The 25,367-nt window shown below is 40.6% G+C and overlaps 1 protein-coding gene and 2 non-coding genes across 7 annotated transcripts in view; all 3 read right to left on the bottom strand.

Moving 5' to 3' along the window:
* Positions 1 to 25,367, bottom strand: part of Tex14 (testis expressed 14, intercellular bridge forming factor) — a 156,025-nt gene that overhangs the window by 92,380 nt on the left and 38,278 nt on the right. The gene's annotated exons all lie outside the window — the stretch shown is intronic.
* On the bottom strand, positions 9,720 to 9,936 carry LOC148120816 (small nucleolar RNA U3). The gene has a single exon (XR_015738955.1). It is a non-coding gene; the product is annotated as a small nucleolar RNA U3 (small nucleolar RNA).
* On the bottom strand, positions 21,236 to 21,452 carry LOC148120817 (small nucleolar RNA U3). The gene has a single exon (XR_015738957.1). It is a non-coding gene; the product is annotated as a small nucleolar RNA U3 (small nucleolar RNA).

The raw sequence follows: 25,367 nt of genomic DNA on the forward strand, positions 1-25,367 counted from the left end.
ATCAACAGCCTTCACAATAGCCACAAATAGCACAACATATCTCAGAAATAACTCTAACCAAACAAGTGGAAGACTTGTATGACAAGAACATTAAATCTTTGAAGAAAAAATTGAAGAAGACACCAGAAAGTTGAAAGACCTCCTATGTTCTTGGGTAGGCAGAATTAATATAGTAAAAATGGCAATCCTACCGAAAGAAAACTACAGATTCAACGCAATGCCCATCAAAATCCCAGCAAAATTCTTCAAAGACCTCGAAAGAACAGTACTCACCTTCATTTGGAAAAGAAAAAAAAACCCAGGGTAGTCAAAACAATTCTGTGCAATAAAAGAACTTCTGGAGGCATCACAATCCCTGACTTCAAACTCTACTATAGAGCTACAGTACTGAAAACAGCCTGGTACTGGCATAAGAACAGACAGGAGGATCAATGGAACCGAATAGAAGACCTGGATATCAATCCACACATCTTCGAACACCTGATCTTTGATAAAGAAGCAAAAAATATCAGATGGAAAAAAGAAAGCATATTTAACAAGTGGTACTGGCATAACTGGATATCAACATGCAGAAAAATGAAAATAGACCTCTATCTATCACCATGCACAAAACTCAAGTCTAAATGGATCAAAGACCTCAACATAAAGCCAGCCACACTGAACCTTATAGAAGAGAAAGTGGAAGTACACTTGAAGGCATTGGCACAGGGAACCACTTCCTAAATAGAACCCACAGCAGCACAGACACTGAGAGAAACAATTAATAAATGGGACCTCCTGAAACTGAAAAGCTTCTGTAAAGCAAAGGACACGTTCAACAAGACAAAACGATAGCCTACAGAATGTCACATTCAGACAGAGGGCTGATCTCCAAAATATACAAAGAACTCAAGAAATTGGACAGCAAAAGATCACATAATCCAATAAAAAATGGAGTACAGACCTAAACAGAGAACTCTCAACAGAGGAATCTAAAATGGCTGAAAGACACTTAAGGAAATGTTCAACATCCTTAGTCATCAGAGAAGTGCAAATCAAAACAACTCTGAGATTCCATCTTAAGAATGGCCTAGATCAAAAACACTGATGACAACTTATGCTGGAGAGGCTGTGGGGGAAAGGGAACACTTCTGCATTGCTGGTGGGAATGCAAGCTAGTACAACCCCTTTGGATGTCAGTGTGGCGATTTCTCAGAAAAGTAGGAAACAACCTTCCTCAAGACCCAGTAATACCACTTTTGGGTATATATCCGAAGGATGCTCAATCATGCCACAAGGACATGTGCTCAACTATGTTCATAGCAGCTTTATTTGCCATAGCCAGAACCTCAAAACAACCTAAATGCCCTTTGATCAAAGAATAGATAAGAAAAAGGTGATACATTTACACAATGGAGTACTACACAGCAGAAAAAAATAACAACAGCTCGAATTTTGCAGGAAAATGGATAGAGCTAGAAAACATTATTTTGAGTGAGGTAACAGAGACACAGAAAGACAATTATCACATGTACTTATTCATAGGTAGTTTTTAAACATAAAGCAAAGAAAGCCAGCCTATAAACCACTTAGACAACAATGTGGACACTAAGAGAGACTTACATAGATATAATCTACAATGGGAAGTAGAAAGTAGAAAAAGACAAGATCTTCTGAGTAAATTGGGAGCATGGTGACCTTGAGGGAGGATTGAAGGGGTGACAGAAGTCGCAGGGAGGGGAGCAGAGAAAAGTGTAGAGCTCAATAAATATCAATAAAATTTTTAAAAAAAAGGCTAGTTCCAGAACAGGCACCAATGCTACAGGGAAACCTTGTTTCAGAAAAAAAAAATGAAAAAAGAAAAAAAAAAACCTAAAAAGAAGAGATAGAAGAAGTCCAACTCAAAAGTACAGAAAATATATTCAAGCAAATTGTAGAAGAAAAATTTCCCAACCAAAAGAAAGATATGCATATGAAGATACAAGAAGTTTACAGGACACCAGACTGGATCAAAAAAAATAAAAAAAGTCCCCTCGTCACATAATAAAACACTAAGCATACAGAATAATTAAAGAATATTAAGAGCTGCAAAGGAAAAAGGCCAAGTAACATATAAAGGCAGACCTTTCAGAATTACACATAACTTCTCAGTGGAAGCAATGGAACCCAGAAGGTCCTGATCAAGGGTTATGCAGACTTTAAGAGCCCACGGATGACAGCCCTACTACTATACCCAGCAAAACTTTCAATCACCATAGATGGACAAAACAAGATATGCCATGAAAGAACCAGATTTAACCATTGCCTAGTCACAAACTCAGCCCTACACAAAGTACGAGAAGAAAAACTCCAACCCAAGAAAGTTGACTACATCAACAAAAATACAATTGATGATCTTACAGCAACAAATCCCAAGGAAGGGGAAACACACACAATAATATCACCAACAATGAAAACTAAAATAGCAGGAACTAGTAATAACTGTTCATTAATATCCTTTAAAAATAAATGCACTCAACTCACCTATAAGAAGACATAGGCTGACAGATTGTAGCTATCCTAATATCTAACAAAACAGACTTCAAACTAAAATCAATGAAAAGAGAAAAAGGACATTTCAAATTTGTCACAGGAAAGATCCATCAAGATGAAATCTCAATACTGAACATCTATGCCCCAAATACAAGGGCACCCTCATATGTAAAAGAAACACTTCTAAAGCTTAAATCATACATTAAACCCCACACACTAATAGTGGGAGACTTCAACACTCCACTCTCACACTGGACAGGTCAGTCAGACAAAAAAAGTAACAGAGAAATAAAGGAACTAACATGTTATGACTCACCAACATCTATAAAACATTCCAACTGAACATAAAACAATATACTTCCTTCTCAACATCTCATGGAATCTTCTCAAAAATTGACCACATACTAGGTAACAAAGCAAACCTCAACAGATACCAAAAAAAAAATGGAATAACCTCATGTATCTTATCGGATCACCATGTTAAATTTAGAATTTAACAGCAACACTAATTTCAGAAAGCCCACAAACACATGGAAACTAAACAATACTCACCCAAATCACCAATGCATCAAGGAAGAAAAACAGTAAGAAATTAAATACTTTTAAAATTCAACAAAAATGACTACACAACATACTCAAATTTATGGGACATAATGAAAACAGTGTTATGAGGAAAGTTCATAGCACTAAATGCCTACATAAAGAAGTTGGAAAAATCAGGCTGGAGAGATGGCTCAGAGGGTAAGAGTACCGGTTGCTCTTCCAGAGGTCCTGAGTTCAATTCCCAGGAACCACATGGTGGCTCACAACCATCTGTAATAAGACCTGGTGCCTTCCATGCTAGCAGTACATTGTATGGTTAATAAATAAATAAATCAAAAAAAAAATAAATCCCACACTAGTGAGTTAAAAGAACACCTGAAAACTCTAGAACAAAAAGAAGGAAACTCACCCAGGAGGACTAGATGGCAGGAAATAATCAAATTGAGAGGTGAAATCAACAAAATAGGAACAAAGAAAACAATACAAAGAATCAAGAGACAAAGAGTTGGTTCGTTTTTTAAAAAAATATTTATTTTTTTATTATGTATACAATATTCTGTCTGGCATGTATGCCTGAAGGCCAGAAGAGGGCACCAGACCTCATTACAGATGGTTGTGAGCCACCATGTGGTTGCTGAGAATTAAACTCAGGACCTCTGGAAGACCAGGCAATACTCTTAACCGCTGAGCCATCTCTCCATCCCCAAGAGTTTGTTCTTTGAGAAAAATCAATACAATAGTCAAACCTGTATCCAAACTAACCAAAAGACAAAGAGATAACATCTAAATAAACAAAAAGGGGGACATAACAACAGACACAAAGAAAATCCAGAGAATCATCAGGTCAAACTTCAAAAACTAGTACTCTATGAAATTGAAAAAATTAAAGGTAATGGACAATTTTCTGGATAAATATCACTTACCAAAATTAAATCAAGACCAGATAGACCTATAACCTATAGACCTATAATCATAGACCTATAACCACTAAAGAAATAGAAACAGCCATCAAAAATTTTCCAACCAAAAATAAATAAATAAAGCCCAGGACCAGATGGTTTCAGCACAGATTTCTGTAAGATTTTCAAAGAACTAATACCAATATTCCTCAAATTGTTCCACACAATAGAAACAGAAGGAACACTACCAAACTCTTTTTACAAGGCTACAATTACTACCCTGATACCCAAACCACACAAAGACATTATTACTAAGAAAGAAAACTGCAATCCAGTATCACTCATGAACATTGATTCAAAAATACTCAATACTGGTAAACCAAATCTAAGAACACATCAGAAAAATTATCCATCATGACCAAGTAAGCTTCATTGTAGAGATTCAGGGATGGTTTAACATACAAAAATCTGTTAATGCAATCCACCATACTTCAACAAACTGGAAAAGAAACCAAACCACATGATCATCTCATTAGATGATGAAAAAGCCTTCGACAAAATACAACACCTCTTCATGATAAAAGTCTTGGAGAGAGCAGGGATACAAGGAACATACCTAAACATAATTAAGGCAACAAGGCAACAGCCAACATCAAACTAAATGAAGAGAAACTCAAAGCGATCCCACTGAAATTAGGAACAAGACAAGGTTGTCCACTCTCTCTGTATCTATTCAATACAGTTCTTGAGGCTCTAGCTAGAGCAATATGACAACAAAGGGAGATAAAGGGGATACAACTCGGAGAAGAATAAGTCAAACTCTCACTATTTGCTGATGGTGTGACAGTTTACATAAGTGACCCCAAAAATTTTACCAAAGAACTCCTACAACTCATATAAACACCTTCAATAATGTAGCAGGATACAAGATTAACTCAAAAAAATAAGGAGCCATCTTTTATACAAATGATAAATGGGCTGAGAAAGAAATCAGAGAAACATCACTTTTCACAATAGCCACAAATAGCATAAAATATCTTGGAGTAACTCTACCCAAACAAATAGAAGACCTGTATGACAAATACTTTAAATCTTTGAAGAAAGAAATTGAAGAAGATACCAGAAAATGGAAAGATCTCCCCTGCTTATGGGTAGGTAGAATTAACATACTAAATATGGCAATCTTACCAAAAGCAATCTACAGATTCAATGCAATGCCCATCAAAATCCCAGCAAAATTCTTCAAAGACCTCAAAAGAGGGGTATTCAACTTCATATGGAAAATCAAAAAACCCAGGATAGCCAAAACAATCCTGTACAATAAAGGAACTCCTGAAGGCTTCACCATGCCTGACTTCAAACTCTACTATAGAGCTACAGTACTGAAAACAGCCTGGTATTGGCAAAAGAAACAGACAGGAGAACCACTGGAATAGAATCTAAGACCCAGATATCAATCCACACACCTACGAACATCTGATTTTTGACAAAGAAGAAAAAGTATAAAATGGAAAAAAAAACATATATAACAAATGGTGCTGACATAACTAGATATCAACATGAAGAAGAATGAAAACAGATCCCTATCTATTGCCATGCATAAAACTCAAATCCAAATGGATCAAAGACCTCAACATAAAACCAACCACAATGAACCTCTTAGAAGAGAAAGTGGGAAGTACACTTGAATGCATTGGCACAGGAAACCACTTCCTAAATAGAACCCTAGTAGCACAGACACTGAGAGAAACAATTAATAAATGGGACCTCCTGAAACTGAAAAGCTTCTGTAAAGCAAAGGACACGTTCAACAAGACAAAACGACAGCCTACAGAATGGGAAAAGATCTTCATAAACCCCACATCATACAGAGGGCTGATATCCAAGATATACAAAGAATTCAAGAAACTGGTCATCAAAAGAACAAATAATTGAATAAAAAATGGAGTACAGACCTAAACAGAGAACTCTCAATAGATGAATCTAAAATGGCTAAAGACACTTAAAATGCTCAACACCCTTAGTCATAGAGAAATGCAAAAACAACTCTTAGATTCCATCTTACACCTGTCAGAATGGCCAAGATCAAAAACACTAATGACAGCTTATGCTGGAGAGGATGTGTGGTAAAGGGAACACTCCTCCATTGCTGGTGGGAGTGCAAACTGGTAAAGTCAGTTTGGTGATTTCTCAGAAAATTAGCAAACAACCTACCTCAAGACCCAGCAGACTACTTTTGGGTATATATCCCAAGGATGATTAATCATACAAGAACATGTGTTCAACTATGTTCATAGAAGCACCATTTGTAATAGCCAGAACCTGGAAACAACCTAAATTCCCCTTGACCAAAAAAATGAATAAAGAAAATGTGGTACATTTACACAATGGAGTACTACACAGCCGAAAAAAATGACATCTTGAAATTTGCAGGCAAATGGATGGAGCTAGAAAACATATTGAGTGAGGTAACCCAGACCCAGAAACACAAATATAATATGTACTCACTCATAAATGCCTTTTAGACTAAAGCAAAGGAAAACCAGTCTACAATTCACAATCCTAGAGAACTCAGAAAACAAAAGAGGATTCTAAGAAAGACATATACGGTCTAATCTACATCAGAAATAAAAAAGACAAGATTTGAGTAAATTGGTAGTGTGGGGATCGTGGAGGGGGGAAGAGTAGAGAAAAATATATAGATCAATAAAGAAAATGAAATAAGCTTGTCTGAAGATCAGACCAGGCAGTGCTAAAACACACCTTTAACCATTAGCCACACTAGTTTGCCAGAGAAAACGGGTGGTAGTAGTGCACACCTCTATTCCCGGCCCTACAGATGAACATAAGACTGTGAGACCCTCACCCCTTATTCTCAAAGGGGTGAGAATTTCCTAACAGAATGTTTTAAAATTAGAAACACAGACTAGCCTCACATTCCCAGAAAGACAGCACTTTCCATCCCCCCTCCCACCCGCATTTCCAAGCACAAGAACACTCAGCTCAGCCCAGCCAGCCACCTTGGTGATAAAGAAAACAATGAGAAAACTGAGTTAGCAGAATGGGAGCGAGCAAAAAAACCTTGCACCCGTGCCAAAACAACTTCTTTCTAAACAAAAGGCCTTTCTAAAGTTCCACCTCAAAAACACTAACCCTACCACAAAAAAAAAAAAAAAAAAAAAAAAAAAAAAAAAAAAAAATTTAACTTCTCTCTTCCTTGTTGTTACGGGGTAGTGAAGAAGTTCATGGCCAGCCTGTAATTGCCTGTACTCGCCTGTACTTGCAATAAAAGAGTTAAACTTGCAATCTGCAGTCTGGTCTGCTCTGGTTTCTGGTGGTCTCCCTTTTGTTGGCTGCGTGATCTGGGCACAACAAAGATGGGAGGAGACAACTCTCAGACACAGTCTCTGAGATCCCTGGAGGCACGATCGCCATTTCAGACAGACGTGTAGGCAAGAGTCAGTGGCTGGCTGTTTTGATTTTCTGACCTTCACGTTGAACGCCCTTCTCCACCCTCCCCCCAAAAAAGAATTGAATTCATTGGTGGGATACATTACTCAGTCTTGATACAGGAGGCAGGGGCTTGGTCCTGCCTCAACTTGGTATGCCAGACTTTGTTGACTTCCCAAAGGAGGCTTTGCCTCTCTGAAAAGTGGATGGGGTTGGGATGGGGAGATATGAAGGTGGGGCAGGAGAAGGAGGGGATGGAGTAGATGGGGATGGTATGTAAAAAGAAAAAAATTAAAATAAATTGTAAAAAAAATAAATTTATTACATTGAGCATTAAAAAAGAAGAAGAAAGAAAACAGCTTTTCCCCAGCTGCCAAGATAGCCGTACACTATCGACTGATATAAAGCATTAAAGTAGCTTTTGGATCAGACCAGGTGTCCTGCTTATGGATTTTAAGGAACTATTACCAGAAAATACAATCTTATTTACAAGGGCATGTAGCCAGTGTGTAATTTGTTGAGCCAAGGTAAACAGTGTGAAGTAACCTAATTGAGGTGCCAGGTACAGTAATTAACTCCCTGCACGGATTCCTAACTCAGTTTTCCGGCCTTTGTTCAGACACCACGGGATAAGATTCCTCAACTGGCCAGGGCTCGCTACAAAATATAAACTAACTTCACAGTCCCAAGAATTACAGCTTCCCTTTCCACGGTCAAGGGTTAAACACCTTTTAATGTCACTGTGCTTTGGAGAGCACACCACAAGATGCTTCTCAGCTACAGCTCGGCTCAGCGCAGGCTGCACTCTCTTTCTGACGACAATGGCTCTTCATTAATAAAGGTATTAATTAATTAGTATGAGGAAGCCGGCTTTTATGACCACTAACTACAAAATGTTTTAACACTAAAAAGATTAGGATATAACACACGATTTCCTTATTTCCTTTGGCCTCCTTAGTAGCTTAGTTTTATAAGACTACCTCTACAGACTAAGAAACAGAAAGACGCCTCCTTTTGTAGCTGCGGTCTGCAGCCCACTAACTAGGGAGTTCATTGAAAGAATGTGCTCTTTTTTGCTATGTGACAATTAATCTGGATTTACTGCTTAGAACTGTCGAGAGGACTGTTTCTTATCATTTACTTAAGAAATGGTATGTGAGTTTCAGATACAATGCCTGCAAATGTTGTGGGTCATTATAAGCTGTGTAGAACAAAGAAAGCTGGGGGGAACTGGCAGAACTCAATATGGCATAAACTGGGAGAAACTGGCAGAATCCATCATGAGAAAATAAAGAGTGTTCCCATCAACAAAAGTGCATGCTTGTTCCTTTTTTCCCTTGGAATTTCTCAGATGAATTTCTAAGGTCACTAGGATGTGGAGTTTCTTCTCTGAACCCCGATTGCATCAGCATGTCTGTCTTTTCAGTTTGCTGCTCCCACTCAACTGTGTGTTCTAGATATAGAAATCACTCAGTGTTATTTAAGTTTCCAAAGTCAGACAATCCAAGGCCAGCACTATGGTAAAAACTAAAGTTATTTATTTATGAAAGCTTAGACACGTGCAAAATGAGTTTTATCACCCCCCCCACACACACACACCTTATTGGGGGGAGGGGTGTTTTTCAAGACAGGGTTTTGGAGCCTGTCCTGAAACTTGCTCTGCAGACCAGGCTGGGCCTTGAAGTCACGGAGATCTGCCTGCCTCTGCCTCGCTAGTGATGAGATTAAAGGTGTGTCCAGCTTTTTTTTTTTCCTTTCTTGTAGCTGAATGTAAAAACTGCACTACAAGTAAAGCTCACTGGCCTGGGAATACCTCTTTCTACCAACCTTTGTCCAGTGAACAGGATTCAGAGATAATTTTACAACCATCACCAGAAAAAGTGGGCGACACGGGGGAATAATTAGGCTGTTAACAGTGATAACTAACTGAACCTAACTCTGATAGATGGCTGTGGGGCCAGGTTTACCACTCCTATAGCACTTTACTTCAGTGCAGTCTTTTTCCTTTTTTTACAATATTATATTTTTAATTTTCAATATAGGCTTCACTGTAGCTTTGAAGTGAGAGAAGAAGGAACAGCGGCAAACCAGGATCTATAAGTAGCAGATGGTCAGACATCTTCAGGCAGCTTCCCCTAACCTGCACCAGAAGGTACCTAACCAATAGATCTCACCTATTAGCTCAGACTAACCTTTCCTCCGCCAATCAATCCTAGATTATTCCCTTTTCTCCAGCTAAAAGGGGATGTTTATGACCAAAAAACACCAAAGGAAAACGCTTCTCTACATTTAGTAACCATAATTGGTAAACCGAAATCCACTCAGACTGCGTTCCCTCCCTCTCACCCTCCCAGAAGGGAGAGAAGAACGATCATCAATGGCAAGAGGCAGCTGCGGAAAAGCAGCACCTAGAGCCGGCTTCACGCTCAGGAGGGAACACTACGTCTCGTCCTCGTGGTCTCGGGTGCTCTACACAGTCAGAGAAACTTCTCTAGTAACGAACTATAGAAATGATCCCTGAAAGTATAGTCTTAACCTCACACCGCCCAGCTCGACACACTGTACCCAGCAAGCTCACATCTTACTCACGGCGAGCTCCGCGACCTGCTCGCCGCATTGCCCTTGGGCGCTGCTATTACGGACACACTGCATTTGCACAAACGGGGACACGTTCCCCGCTGAACATCGCCCGCTACCAAGTCCACGGGACATTTCAGTTGCTACAGTTCTCCAAGTCTGCGAGAAAGAGGCACTGTCGCTAATTAGCATACGATCGCTAAACGGCCAATCGACTGCCAGCTCTCTGTCGCCCCGTCCCACTTCCGCCTGCGTCGGGTCGCGAGTCACCGGCGGCCACACCCGGCTCTGCGCCGAGCCGCGCTGCCGTCAGTCCCAGTCTGCCCCGGCCAGGGGCGCCCCGGAGCCGCCCGGTGTTCGCGGGCGCACGCAGCCTTGGACCCCTGACCCAAGCCAGAGTCCTTTCGTGACGAATAAAACGAAAAAGTACGACGGGAAAATGGCAGTTCAAAGACTGTACACTATTTATTTTGAATTGCACACTCTTTAATTTTAAAAAAATTTGATGTAATTGGGAGAAGGTTTCGCTATATTGCTAGCCTATATTCCCTGGCTGGCTTTGGATTTCAGTAACCTACCTGCATCTGCCTTCAGAATGTTTAGATTACAAGATTACACTAGCAAGTCTAGTGTCCATTTGTTCCTTTGAAAAACTTTGGGGTGCCTTAACACTACTACATCCCCCTCCTTGTGAACCAAGACCCAGGTAACTAACCACGAGTGCGTTGGAGCTTTGAGTACTTTCCCTTGCCATTGTAATCTTTCTTCCATAGACACAGGCCCTGGAACTAGGGTGAGACGACCTACAGGTGTTCCTGCAGGTAATCACCATAGCATTGATTAATTAAAGTGAGCCAACCGATAAATGAACTAGTCAAAATGGTAGACAAATGATTTCTGGACTTTCCCTTTGATTCTGTATCACTCTGTACTGATTCTGTACCACCCTGTACCCTGTACCACCCCCTCCCTAATTCTGTGATTTTCCCTTTAAAGGAACCTGTAATAGACAAAGCCGGGGTCCTTCTCCTCTCGAGGCTGAGGGACCTCTGCTGTAGCAGAATAAAAATTCTTCTTGCTATTGCATCAACCGTGCTGAGAATGTCTCTTGGGGCGACCTCCTCCTTGGTGGGGCTTTAGGGCCCAACACCTTTTTTATTTTTATTTATTTATTTATTTTTGATACAAGCTCTGACTGTGGCCCTGAACTGGAAGTCTTTCTGTAAACCAGGCTGGCCTTGATCAAACCCACAAATATCTATCTACCACTGTCTCCCAAGTGCTGGGATTAAAGTGTGTGCCAAAATGCCAAGTCTGGCCTCTATTTAATAAATTCCATTCTGGGGGATTGGATAAGTTCCATTCTGTGATCAAAGTACCAGAAATAAAACTGGGCATGATGGCACACTTGGGGAGACCACGATCTGTCCTGATTAAGGTACCAGCTGCACTTACTACTGTGTGAGATACTGTCTCCAAAAAAAGAAACGATTCTAGATATAAACGTCTTTTCCCTCACTCCAGTCACTCTGGCCTTCTATAGACTCTTGCCTTCTTGGAGTCTCACAGGCCAGTTTTATATTCACCATGTGCCCCTTCTGTCACAACACCTTTACAAACCTGTTTGTCTAGGAGTAATTTTTTTTTTGGAACCTCCAGCCTTTTATCTCTTCCCAACTTAACTTCAATTATTGTTCAACCATCTGTATAAGCATCATTGCTTCACAGAAACCTTTCTTGACCACCTGAGTCAAATACTTCTGACGCTTGGTAATTCAGTAAATACCTACCACTTGCATTCAGAAGTGTAGGGACTATAAATGACCTTATATTCTGCTAAGATCTCAAATACAAACCAAGTGTGATAACATACTCATGTAAGCCCAGCACTGGAGGGGAAGAGGCAGGATGATTATTATATATATTGAAGTATAGGTGGGGTGAGCAGACCAACAGAATTCTGGGAAGAGTAAAGGCAGAGAGTCAGTTACCAGACAGATGCAGAAGAAAAAAGATGAGGACGCCTCACTGAGAAAAGGAATCAAGCCGTGTGGCTAAACAGACAAGAATTATGGATTAATTGTAAGAGCTTGTTAATAATAAGCCTGAGCTAACAGGTCAATCAGTTTAGAATTAATATAAGCCTCTGTGTGTTTCTTTGGGACTGAATGGCTGCAGGACTGGGCAGGACAGAAACTTCCACCTACAGCCAATGGAGTAGACCATAAAGTTTTCTGGCCAACTTAGAAGATAAAAGGACACAGAGATAACAAGGAGGGGCTTAAAAGATGCAAAGTTGTTTTGACTGTTGAAGGTGGAGAGGAGGGACAGGTGATCATTTCTCTGTTTTCTGTAGATCAATCGGGTTTATTCCCTCATATTTGGCTTAAAAGCTTTATTTATTAAATAAAAAATAGCTGGATGTGGTGGTGTACAGCAGTAGGATTTGCTGAAGGAGGCAGAGGCAAGAGGATCACGAATTTGAGACCAGCCTGGGCTACACATTTTAGCCAGGCAGTGGTGGCGCATGCAGAGGTCAAGCAGATCTCCGTGAGTTTGATGACAGCCTGATCTACAGATTTGAGTTCCAGGATAGGCTCCAAAGCTACACAGAGAAACCTTGTCTCAAAAAACAAAAAACAAACAAACATAACAAAACAAAAAAGGAATCATGGACTTTGAATTCAATTCCCAGTAACCAACCACATGGTGGCTCACAACCATCTATAATGAGATCTGGTACCCTTTTCTGACATGCAGGCAGAACACAGTATACATAATAAACAAACAAACAAATAATAATGAAAGAAGCCACAATATAGCTGAAACCTAGGGGTCAGAAACAGAATCTTCGATTTTTGTACCATGTTTGTTCGATTTTTGTACCATGTTTGATCCAAGGTATTCCCTAAGGCCCTGGTATATAACAAAAGAACACAGCTCCTTCTCAAAACCAGGAACATCTTGGTAGTTCCAGTAACAGCCTGGAGCCAGGGCCTTGGGAGCTTTTCTGAGGCACTATCGTATGTAGAAGGTAGGTACTTCCTTCTCTAACACCAGAAACATGCTTGGCTGAACCAACAGATAATGTCCTAGGGTCAGGGCCTTGTGAGAATTGCAGCTTTGGATCCTGAGAACCCTACTCTTGCTAGTGTACAGGGCTATAGTTATCAGTCCCAAGGCCACTATGTGCTGCTGGGTCAGCAATATTCTTGAGATACCCTGTGTTTCCTTTGTGCAATATTGCTTTATTAGCCTTCTGTATGTTGTAGAATATTATTTTAAGGTGTGTTACTTTTGTTTATGCTGTGGAACATTTGTTTCAGTGATGTAAAGATGTGTTTTTAAAAGTATTTATTTATTTATTATGTATACAATATTCTGTCTGTGTGTATGCCTGCAGGCCAGAAGAGGGCACCAGACCCCATTACAGATGGTTGTGAGTCACCATGTGGTTGCTGGGAATTGAACTCAGGACCTTTGGAAGAGCAGGCAATGCTCGTAACCTCTGAGCCATCTCTCCAGCCCATAAAGATGTGTTTTTATGTTGCATTTGTTTAACTCTGTGAAGCTGTGATTCTTTGCCTGTCTAAAACACCTGATGGTCTAATAAAGTGATGAATGGCCAATAGCAAAGCAAGAGAAAAGATAGGCAGGGCTGGCAGGCAGATAGAATAAACAGAAGGAGAAATCTGGGGGAAGAGCAAGAGAGAACAGGGAGAAGAGGATGCTAGGGGCCAGCAATCAGGAACCCAGCCAACCACAGAGTAAGAGTGAAAGTAAGATATACAGAAGAAAAGGAAAAGGCCCAGAGGGTAGACGGGATAATTTAAGAAAAGATGGCTAAAAGCAAGCAAGCTAAGGTCGGGTGTTTATAAGTAAGAATAAGCCTCCATGTGTGATTTATTTGGGAGCTTGGTGCTGCCCCCCCCAAAAGGAAAAAAAAGTCCCAAGGAGTAAAGAGCAAATAAGAAAACAACTTATGTCCCACTTGTCCCACTGTATGATGGATTCTTCTGACTCTGTCCATTTCTTCCCTGGAAACAGGATGTAAGGTGTTGGATTTCTTAGGAAATGTCCTTGGCATAAAACATGGCTTGTGAAAGATCTTCTGATCCCAAACATTTTTGTCATCTTCTGATCTGCTAGTCCACTCAGGATCCTGCCACTGAAGAATGACTCACTCACTGGTCCAGGTCAACTTGTTACAATTTTTGAAATTTTAAAATAAAGCTAATTTCTTCTTTGATATATTAACTGTTAAAAAAATTAACTGCTAACTACTGAAGGTCTGCCACATACCCAGTATGATTCTGAATGCTTCACATAAATAAATACAATTAATTAAACTCTCAGTTTTATAAGAGCTGAGGTTTGAAGAGACTAAATAACTCATGTCACTAAAGTGGCAAGTGTTAAGTAGAACCCACAGGCTGGACATGTCGTAATCTCAACACTTGGAAGGGAGAAGAAATAAATCCTGGAGATCAAGACTAGCCTCAGCTACATAGCAAGTCTTTGGCCATCCTGGGTTACATAAGCTATCTCAAATTATTCTTTCTCTCTCTCTCTCTCTCTCTCTCTCTCTCTCTCACACACACACACACACACACACACACACACACACACACACACACGTAGGTCAGGAGTTGTGAAAAATTTCTATCTTGACAATTATCTAGCTCTTCTAAATGCTAAGCACTATTGTTACGTTTACAGAATCAGGTATAGAGGTGTGTCTCTACTCAAAATCAAACTGCCTTAGTGTAAGAGGGGAGACAACTGTTGGAAGAACGCTGTTTGTTGGTTCCCGACCCCTCCAAATAATCACACAGAAACTGTATTAATTAAATCATTGCTTGGCCCATTAGCTCTAGCTTCTTATTGGCTAACTCTTACATACTAATTTAACCCATCTCCATTAATCTGTATATGGCCATATGGTAGTGGCTTACTGGCAAAATTTGGTGCCTGTCTTGGGTGGGGTTACAAGGCTTTTCTCTGACTCCGCCTCCTTTCTCCCAGCATTCTGTTTAGTTTTTGCCACCTAGCTCTGTCCCCCCATAGCTCTGCTATAGACCCTAACCAGTTCCTTTATTAACCAATGATATTCACAGCATATAGAGGGGAATCCCACATCACCTCCCCTTTTCTGTTTCAAGAAAAAGGAAGGTTTTAACTTTAACACAATAAAATTACATATAACAAAACAGGTATCAAGAAATAAGTATAGTTACAATATTATTTATAAATTTGTAACTATATATAAATTTATACTAAGAAAAAGTATAACTACAAATTCTTCAACTCCATCAAAGACTCCAGAAGAATATAATATTACCTAAGTAAACAAGAAGTACATTGTAAGCAACTTCCAAAACTCTAGAAATGATAGAGACATCTCACTGCCTGGACAGTCACCCAAAGTTTTTCTGTACCATTGGGGCACCCATCTTCAGCCTATAAGCCCATAGTATCTGGCAGACTTTTTCATGAAGCAGAAATTTAAAGAACAGTTTTGTCTATATTGGCAGTTTGTCAGTCACTTTCTTTTGTGTCCTGTAGAATGTCTAGCAGACTCTTTATATCTTTTTTTCATGAAGCAGGAACCCCAAAGGACCATCTCACCATTAGGCAAATTCATAAGCCAAATCTCTGTGGGTGCTGCATGCCTAGTTTACATTGCATACCATCAAGCAGTCCAGGCAAGAACAGTTTCTTGTCCAAATGGCTAGCAAACTCCACAAGTATCCTCTTTGATGCCCATCTTCCTTTTGAAGTAATTGGTGCTGCCAGGAGCAGATGTGTCTCATTGTCATGAAAAGTCTTAAGTTATTAAAACATTTTAAATGCCATCTTCTGTAGTCTTTGAAAGGTTTGATGAATGCCCATCCATCTGAAATACCTATCTGTCCATCTAGAAGATCTAACTAACATGACTACAAGCTTGACTATTATAGATGACTCTCTATTAACCTATTTTTAAATTGTACATTACATTTTTAAATGAGCTATACAAATACAATACCTTAATAAGAGCAGAAATATATATATAACAACATTGATTTTAAATTTGTATCAATAAACCAAGATCCATACCAATGCAAATCTCTATAGCATATCTCCCTTTAAATGTAAACAAACATTTATAAACAATATTTGGGAATATTGGAGTGGTTTTTTTAAACTGTTTTCTGTTTTTAGTTTGGCTAAGTAATTTTGGGGGGATATTTACAGTGACTGCTCGGAGAGTTGTAGTCTATTAAACCACATTAGTCTGGAAGAATTTTATAGGTTTTTATCCTCTGTGGAAACAGAAGAAGAACCTCTTTTTTTAAAACAACATATCCTTAGACCCAAATTTTGAAGACAAAATACCTTTAAAGTATGTATGTTGGTTACTTAACTCCTTTACAGTCAAAAAATTTAAAGAAAACACAATAATGTAGACTCTTTTTGTATATTTTATCTTTACGTGGCTTTTTTGTTTTTACTCTATTACTTTTTAACATTTATTTTATTATCTTTATTCCTTTAATCTATGACTTTTTGTACTTTGGTTTTTTTACTCTTTTATCCCAAGCCTATGTACATTTATCCAACACTGTGACTTGTTTAGAGTTTTTTTTTTTTTATGTCTGAATCTGTCCTATTGTGTATCTGTAATTCTTTACTGTCTAGGAGTGCTTCTTAAAATTCGAAGAGCTTTTTAAAAACTTAAGCTGCTGCACCATTGCTAGGGAAAATACGGCACTCCTGCTTGCCCTGCCCAGACCAGCATGGGGGAGCCATGCGTAGTGCCCCATCTCTAGCACACAGCTGGTCCATGTTGCCACTACGCAAGCTGTAGCATGTTGTTCCAAACCCCATTTAAATGCTCGGTCTCCTGAAAGAGCCAGAGGTTGCACTGGCAGCACAGCCCAGAAAGCAGCATTTTAAAATGGCATGGCTTTTTTTTTTTTTTTTTTTTTTTTTTTGTTACCGCTGAGTCAGGTAACAGAGCTGAGTCAGCTCTCTTAAAAGAGCTGTGGCATGTTGCCAGCAAACAGCAAGAAACTGTGTTAAACTCTGTATTTTTGTGTCTAGAATTTCCTTTTAAGCTCTGTCACGTTTTTAAGTGGATTTAGTTAACCCCACATTGGGCATCAATTTGTTAGAAGGAGACCACTTGTTGGTTCCTGACTGCTCAGACCGCCTCCTTTCTCCCAGTATTTTGTTTAGTTTTCCCCGCCTAGCTCTGTTCCCCTATAGCTCTGCTACAGGCCCAACGCAGTTCCTTCATTAACCAATGATATTCACAGCATACAGAGGGGAATCCCACATCAAACAACAAATAAATACACAAAAGAATGCTGGATTATGGGGCATGAAGAAGACAAGGCTGAAACAGAGAGAGACTTGATATCTAGACTGCAGTGGTTGGAGAAAGCACCTCTTTGGAGCTTAAATTTAAGACAAGACTTAAATGATTAAGAAGCAGCTATCCAGGGGCAAGAGAGATGACCCAGTGGCTAAAAGTGCATACTGTTCTTGCAGAAAACCTAAGTGTGATTCCCAGCAGGACATCAGGAAGCTCATGACAGTCTGTAAGGCCAGATCCAGTAGATCTGACACTCCTCTGCTCTCCTCCTCCACTCCTCCACTTGCACACACACACACACACACACATATACACACACACTCACACTTTTAAAAAGTAATCATCCAGATGATGAGAGACAAATGCACTTTAATCAGTGAAATAAATTAATGTCAAGTCCTCAGCAAGAGAAGATAGTAGATATTTAGGCTGAGCAGTGATGGCCTATACCTTCAATACCAGCACTCAAAGCAGAGGCAGTAGGATCTAGACCAGGCCAGCCTGGTCTAGAGTAAGTTTCAGGACAGCCAAGGTTACATAACCAAAAAAAAAAAAAAAAACCAAAAAACAAAACAAAACAAATAAAAAATACAAAAAAAACCAAAAATAAACAAAACAAGGTAATGAAAAAGAGACCAGGGTTTAGAAGGAGAAGGAAAAGGGCCAGCAGGAACCAAATAAACACGTCCAAGGCAAGTGTTCTAGGCTGGAGCCACAGGCGAGGAAGTTCTCCCCGCCCCCCACCCCCAGTAGGACTAAGAATTAAACTTAAACCTTTCAAATGCTAAACAAAATCTCTGTCACTAAGCATTTCCCAGCTCTTTGTTTTATTGAGCCAGTGTCTACTTTAATTGTCCATCCCAGCATTCCTTGAAGTAGTTCTGTAGCCTAGGCAGTTTTTCAATTTGTGTTCTTTCTGCCTTAGCCTCTAGAATAAAGGAAACTATAGACCTGTATCACCACTTCCCACTTCCTTTGAGACAGAGCCTTACTACAAAGCTTTGGCTACCATGGAACTCATTTTGTAGCCACAGCTGGCTTTGAACTTAAGACCGTCTTGCCTGAGCATGCACCATCACACCTCCTAAGGCTTTAAATGCAAAGGGAAGTCACTGAGAGTTTCGAAGCTGTGGTCAGCAGTTCTGATGCTTCTACAAGGTATCTATAAAAGACACCCGGATTGGGGCATGGTAAAGAAGTGGAGAAACTTTGCCTGCTCTAGAAGAATTCCCATGACTCACTGGGATGGGGGCAGGGTGAAGAAGAGACTTCAAAGGTAACATGCTGGAGACTTAGGATATCTATTACTGGTAGACTGCTTGCTTAAAGACTGGTTAAAAACAGATTTCTAATTGAAGGGATGAACCTTTTCAGAATGGGGATAAGAGATTATTGAACTACTACAGTTTCTTAATCTTTTTCATTGTTTTTATTGAGCTATATATTTTTCTCTGCTCCCCTCCCCTTCTACTCTCTCCCATGATTCCTCACACACCCAATTTACTGAGATCTTGTCTTTTTCTGTTCCTAGGTTGATTAGATCCATCTGTGTTTCTTTTAGGGCCGTCTTCGTTGTCTAGGTTCTCTGGGATTGTGGACTGTAGACTGGTTTTCCTTTGCTTTGTGTCTAAAAGTCACTTATAAGTGAGTACATATTGTATTTGTCTTCCTGGGTCTGGGTTACCTCACTCAATATGATGTTTTCTAGATCCATCCATTTGCCCAGTTTCTTAATCTAATTTAACCGTTATAACAATCTGTTACTAACTCTAATTTACAAAGAAACAAATTCAGTCTGAGAAATTGTTGAAAGACTAGCAGTTGGTAAATAAGCAAAACAAAACAAAAACTGAACGTAATTTCTCATCAAAGCAAGTCCACACACACTTTCTAGAAAACAACAAAAAGAAAGCATGTAATCGCCAACACTAAAATAAAACAAACAGCAGAGCCAGGCATTAGCTGCTAATATTTGTAATCTCAGCACTCAGGAGGCTAAGGCCAAGACTGCCACTTCAAGACCTGCCTAGATGTCACGATGAGATCATACCTCCTCTTTGCTGTGGAATATTATTTTAAGGTGTGTTACTTTTGTTTATGCTGTGGAACATTTATTTTAATGATGCAAAGATGTGCTGCATTCTTTTATGTTGCATTTGTTTAACTCTGTGAAACTGTGTTACTTTGGCTGTCTAAAACATCTGATAATCTAATAAAGAGCTGAACGGCCAATAGCAAGGCAGGAGAAAGAATAAGGAGGGCTGGCAGGCAGAGAAAAAAAAAAAAACAAGAGTAGAAATCTGGGAAGGAGGAAGAGCAAGAGAGAACAAGCAGAGGAAGATGTCAGGGGCCAGCCACCCAGCTACACAGCAAGTCACAGAGAAAAGAAAGGTGTACAGAAATAGATATAAAAGCCCAGAGGTAAAAGAAAGAAGAGAGAATTTAAGAAAAGCTGGCTAGAAACAAGACAAGCTAATGCCAGACATTCAGAAGAAAATAATAGGCCTCTGTATATTTATTTGGAAGCTGGGTAGCAGGCCCCCCAAAAGAGTAAAGAGTAAAAGAGCCAAAAAAGTAAAAGAAAACAACCAATTACACATCTTCCTCCTTCTTCTCTTAACCGCCCCCATCTACAAGGTTTCTTTATGTAGCATGACTGTTCTGGAACTCATGCTAATTCTGTAGTCCAAACTGGCCTTGAATTTACAGAGATCTGCCTGCCTCTGCCTGGTAAGTGCTGGGATTAAAGACGTGCGCCACCACACATGAGACACTATTTAAAAAACAAAATTTAAGTAAACTTGTAATAAAAATCACTCACTGTTCTCTCTCCGTTTCCCAAAGGAATGCCTTCAAAGACAAATGGGCACTGCAATAAAACAATACCGAGAGCCAGCACTGTGCCCAGGAGAGGATGCTAGCTATAGATTCTTCATGATACACAAATGTCTTAAGACAGAGGAAATGTATGCTCCTATGAAAATGTTTTCATGATTCAGAGTTTACACACCCCTGCCAGCTTCAGCTCTTGAAGTATTTCTGAATTCAGCTCAAATATTATTTCCTTCAGGAAATCTCAGCTGACTTGGTCAAACTGACTTTTTTTATAAGCTTCCTGTCATAAGCATTTCAACTTAAGAGTTTTTTACTACACTAGAGTTCAATGTAGTTTGTTCCATGCTAAATAGCAGACTTCATAAAGATGCTATGTTATGACTTCTATATCCTACACACAGTACTGCAAAATGGTCTCTCTATTGAGCAAGTGACAGAGTAAATGAAAACAAAATGATCAGACTAGTGAGATAATGGCTCAGCCGTGGAAAGCATGTGATGCTCTTCCAGAGGACTCAGTTTGAATGACAACACCAAGGTCAGGTGGTTCACAACTCCAAATAGGGGCAGGCCTGTGCACTCCTCAATCACACACACACACACACACACACACACACACACACACGGGGGACGGGGGGGGGGGGGGGACGGGGGGAGAGTGAGATAATTTAAATATTAAAATGAAAATGAAAAAAAAAAAACGCCGCTAAACCACACAAAAATATACCTGACTTCATATTATAACTTTCATCATATGACCATAAGAAAAATTATGCCGGGCATTGGTGGCACACGACTTTAACCCCAGCATGACCTAAAAGAACTAGTTCCAGGACAGGTTCCAAAGCTACAGAGAAACCACGTCTTGAAAAACAAAAACAAGAATGGAATTATATGAATGACGTTATAAACTCTTCTTTAAATAAAAAAGCTTAACTAAAGAAAACTAACATTTAGTAGAGAAACTTTGAAACATACAAAATACACTTAGCACAAAAAAACAGACAAAACAACACGAACAACGCAGCTATTTTTGGTAACCACAATTGGTAAACCGAAATCCACTCAGACTGCGTTCCCTCCCTCTCACCCTCCCAGAAGGGAGAGAAGAACGATCATCAATGGCAAGAGGCAGCTGCGGAAAAGCAGCACCTAGAGCCGGCTTCACGCTCAGGAGGGAACACTACGTCTCGTCCTCGTGGTCTCGGGTGCTCTACACAGCCAGAGAAACTTCTCTAGTAACGAACTATAGAAATGATCCCTGAAAGTATAGTCTTAACCTCACACCGCCCAGCTCGACACACTGTACCCAGCAAGCTCACATCTTACTCACGGCGAGCTCCGCGACCTGCTCGCCGCATTGCCCTTGGGCGCTGCTATTACGGACACACTGCATTTGCACAAACGGGGACACGTTCCCCGCTGAACATCGCCCGCTACCAAGTCCACGGGACATTTCAGTTGCTACAGTTCTCCAAGTCTGCGAGAAAGAGGCACTGTCGCTAATTAGCATACGATCGCTAAACGGCCAATCGACTGCCAGCTCTCTGTCGCCCCGTCCCACTTCCGCCTGCGTCGGGTCGCGAGTCACCGGCGGCCACACCCGGCTCTGCGCCGAGCCGCGCTGCCGTCAGTCCCAGTCTGCCCCGGCCAGGGGCGCCCCGGAGCCGCCCGGTGTTCGCGGGCGCACGCAGCCTTGGACCCCTGACCCAAGCCAGAGTCCTTTCGTGACGAATAAAACGAAAAAGTACGACGGGAAAATGGCAGTTCAAGGGCTACACACTCTATTAAATAAATTCTGTACTGTGACCAAAGAAACACTGATGAAAGAAACTGCATGGTGGAGGACTAGGGAAATTAAGGCAAGTGCAATTTCCCAAGTGTACGGCCAGCTCTGGTTAGAAACAAAGTGAAACCGTTTGTAAAACAGCCCAAAATCTCCAGACTCAAACGCTTACTATTTTTGTTGCATACAAACTAAGTATATGATAATTTTAAAATACATAAAATTTTGGGGTTGCAGACATGGCTCAGCGGTTAAGAGCAATGGCTGTTTTTCCCGAGGTCCTGAGTTCAAGTCCCAGCAACCATCTGAAATGAGATCTGATGCCCTCTTCTGGCCTACTGGCAGACATGAGGGCAGAGCACGCCATCCATAATAAAATCATTAAAAAAAAAAAAAAGAAAGAAAGAAAAGAAAAGAAAAGAAGAAAGCGGAAGAAGGAGGAGGAGGAGGAGGGCAGAGGGAGAAGGAAAAGTAATTTCCCCAGCTGCCAATATCACTACAACTGTCAAACACTATCAACTGATATAAAGCATTAAAGTAGCTTTTGGATCAGACCAGGTGTCCTGCTTATGAATTTTAAGGAACTATTACCAGAAAATACAATCTTATTTACAAGGGCATGTAGCCAGTGTGTAATTTGTTGAGCCAAGGTAAACAGTGTGAAGTAACCTAATTGAGGTGCCAGGTACAGTAATTAACTCCCTGCACGGATTCCTAACTCAGTTTTCCGGCCTTTGTTCAGACACCACGGGATAAGATTCCTCAACTGGCCAGGGCTCGCTACAAAATATAAACTAACTTCACAGTCCCAAGAATTACAGCTTCCCTTTCCACGGTCAAGGGTTAAACACCTTTTAATGTCACTGTGCTTTGGAGAGCACACCACAAGATGCTTCTCAGCTACAGCTCGGCTCAGCGCAGGCTGCACTCTCTTTCTGACGACAATGGCTCTTCATTAATAAAGGTATTAATTAATTAGTATGAGGAAGCCGGCTTTTATGACCACTAACTACAAAATGTTTTAACACTAAAAAGATTAGGATATAACACACGATTTCCTTATTTCCTTTGGCCTCCTTAGTAGCTTAGTTTTATAAGACTACCTCTACAGACTAAGAAACAGAAAGACGCCTCCTTTTGTAGCTGCGGTCTGCAGCCCACTAACTAGGGAGTTCATTGAAAGAATGTGCTCTTTTTTGCTATGTGACAATTAATCTGGATTTACTGCTTAGAACTGTCGAGAGGACTGTTTCTTATCATTTACTTAAGAAATGGTATGTGAGTTTCAGATACAATGCCTGCAAATGTTGTGGGTCATTATAAGCTGTGTAGAACAAAGAAAGCTGGGGGGAACTGGCAGAACTCAATATGGCATAAACTGGGAGAAACTGGCAGAATCCATCATGAGAAAATAAAGAGTGTTCCCATCAACAAAAGTGCATGCTTGTTCCTTTTTTCCCTTGGAATTTCTCAGATGAATTTCTAAGGTCACTAGGATGTGGAGTTTCTTCTCTGAACCCCGATTGTAGCCCAAAAGCTAGATCTTTAGGGCTGTGATATTGCTGTGGAATTGAACTCAACCTCTGAGTCACCTATCCAGCCCCCAAGTGCTGTAACTAAAGGCATGTGGCACCACCACCTGGTTTATGCTAACTCTTGAGCACAGATTTTTACTCTGGGCTTAGAGTTAGTTCTTGAAAAATATGTGCTCTACACCTCTGCCATCACATCTATATGTCCAGCATAACAGCGGGATGAAGCTGCTACTGTGTTAGGCTTTTATCCCCATATCCCTGGCAAAACCATCAACATGTCTGTCTTTTCAGTTTGCTACTGTAGAACTTTAAGCTGAGGCCTCTCACCAGCAGTGCTCCCCAACCCCCGGAACCAAGGATCTAACAACTATACATGCACATACTGAAATGTTGGGAACTTTCCATCTCCCTGAGTCCTTGTGAATGTTCTCCAAATAGAACTCAGTTATTGAACAGGGGCAAGACAACCCTTAGGTTCCTCAGTTTCTGGTGTTTTGACTCAGTCCCTGGGAAAGGGGCAAAGTGATCTTCAAATGTTTCCTCTTACCTCACCTGATCTGGCAACTGCTCTCCAGCCACTTATTGGTAATAACCCTTTGAATAAGCCAATCATAATAGTTGAAGAACAAACCCCAGACTCCCCCCTTGTTTCTGTGGCTTTTTGTTTTAAAAGTAGCCTGTACCAGCCATTCGGGTTCTTTCTGGCTTTTTGAATGCTGAAAGACCCTGTCATGACAGAATTAATAAAATTCTCATGCGTTTACATCAACTGTGGTGTGAGAGATGGTCTCTTGGGGCGACTTCTGGTAGTTGGACTTCAGTGTCCAACACTACTCCCACTCAACTGCAAGTTCAAGGTGGGCTGGATATAGAAATCACTCAGTGTTATTTAATAGTTTCCAAAGTCAGACAATCCAAGGCCAGCACTATGCTAAAAACTAAGGTTATTTATTTATGGAAGCTTAGACACTTCCAGAACCGATTTTATTCCCCCTCACACACCTTTTTTTGTTTGTTTTTCAAGAGAGGGTTTTGGAGCCTGTCCTGAAACTCGCTTTGAAGACCAGGGTGGGCTTGAACTCACAGAGATCCGCCTGCCTCTGCCTCGCTAGTGCTGAGATTAAAGGTGTGTCCAGCTTTTTTCTTTCTTTCTTTCTTGTAGCTAAATGTAAAAACTGCACTGCAAGTAAAGCTCACTGGCCTGGGAATACCTCTTTCTACCAACCTTTGCCCGGTGAACAGGATTCAGAGAAAATTTTACAGCTATCACCAGAAAAGGTGGGCGACACGGGGGAATAATGAGGCTGTTAACAGTGATAACTGACTGCACCTAACTGTGATAGATGGCTGTGGGGCCAGGCTTACCACTCCTATAGCACTTTACTTCAGTGCAGTCTTTCTTTTGGATTTTCGAGACAGGGTTTCTCTGTAGCTTTGGAGCCTGTCCTGGAACTAGCTCTGTAGACCAGGCTGGCCTCAAACTCACAGAGATCCACCCTCTCTTCCTCCTGAGTTCTGGTATTAAAGGCGTGTGCCACTACCACCCAGCATCGTCTTTTCTTCAGTGGTATTTTTAAATACATGTAGCTCTGCTGGTGTGTTAATTTCCGTGTTCTCTATTCCACTGGTCCATGTTGTCTATTTCTGCCAGTGTCATGTAGATCTTCGTTAGACTATTCTTTAAGTATGATTTTTTCCCTTTCTTTTTTTCTGAGACAGGGTTTCTCTGTGTGGCCCTGGCCATCATGGAACTCAATCTTTAGAGCAGGTTGGCCTTCAACTCGCAGAGATCCACCTTCCTCTGTCTTCTGAGTGCTGGGATTTAAGGGGTGCATCACCAATGCACAACTAGAAGTATGATTTGAAATGAA

This window comes from Myodes glareolus, chromosome 9 (genome assembly GCF_982192425.1).
Source record: "Myodes glareolus chromosome 9, mMyoGla1.1, whole genome shotgun sequence".
Taxonomy (NCBI): Eukaryota; Metazoa; Chordata; class Mammalia; order Rodentia; family Cricetidae; genus Myodes; species Myodes glareolus.